This window comes from Capricornis sumatraensis, chromosome 6 (assembly GCF_032405125.1).
Source record: "Capricornis sumatraensis isolate serow.1 chromosome 6, serow.2, whole genome shotgun sequence".
Lineage (NCBI taxonomy): Eukaryota > Metazoa > Chordata > Mammalia > Artiodactyla > Bovidae > Capricornis > Capricornis sumatraensis.
In genome coordinates, this window is record NC_091074.1 from 16,739,133 (window position 1) to 16,739,981 (window position 849).

Genomic DNA, 849 nt, shown 5'->3' on the forward strand with positions numbered 1-849 from the left:
GGCCCTGCATCCAGTTGCTAGGAGACCTAGCCAGGACTGCCTCTGAGCTTCGGGAATGCGGGCTGAGGATGCCTGCTTTGTGAGGTCATGAAGACCCACTTGGGGGTGGCCCTCCCAGCTTCCCTCCTCTGGTCCCTATTCTCCAGCGGGCTCTGGGTCTCAGCCCCCAACAGCTGCTCAGCGACCTGGAGCCCTTTCCTATTTCTAGCCCCGCTCCTTCAAAGTAGTTCTCCTTCAGGCAGGGAGCCTTCTCAGGCTTTCCTGTACACATACACATGGCCCCTCAGGTGCTACATCTTTCTAACCCAAGCCCAACTTTTCTCCTTCCTTCCATAGTCGGGGATTTTTCTCCATGGAGAAGCTGGCTTCCTCACCGACTCCTCATCCCGCCAGGATCTGGTTTCTACCCACTTCTGCACTGGCCAGTGGAATTGTGACTTTCAGTTTTGTGCAACCCAGTTTTGGGTACAGAAAACAGCTCCGTAGGGGTTTCCCTGTGTACTGCCCAAACACCCCACATGTGGAGACCCGTGGGGATCCAGTCTCTTTCCTGGTTAGCCTCGCCTCGCTCTCTCCTGGAAGCCCAGCTGGTGACCCGCGGGTCGAGTCCTGCTCCCTGCTGCCCCCGCCTCCCTGCCTGTAAGTCCTGACTCCGTGCACAGGAGCATCCTGGGGAAAGCCTGGGATGCTGTGGGGAGTTGGTGGTTGAGCCCTCGGGTCCTGGGGCCATCCCCACTGGTACCTGCCCAGTTCCCTTGGCTCTTTGGGGGCTGAGAGGGGGTCTTGGCCAGACGTGAGTGCTCCCAAAGGTCCCAACCACACAGAGCCATCATCCCCTTTGGCTATGTG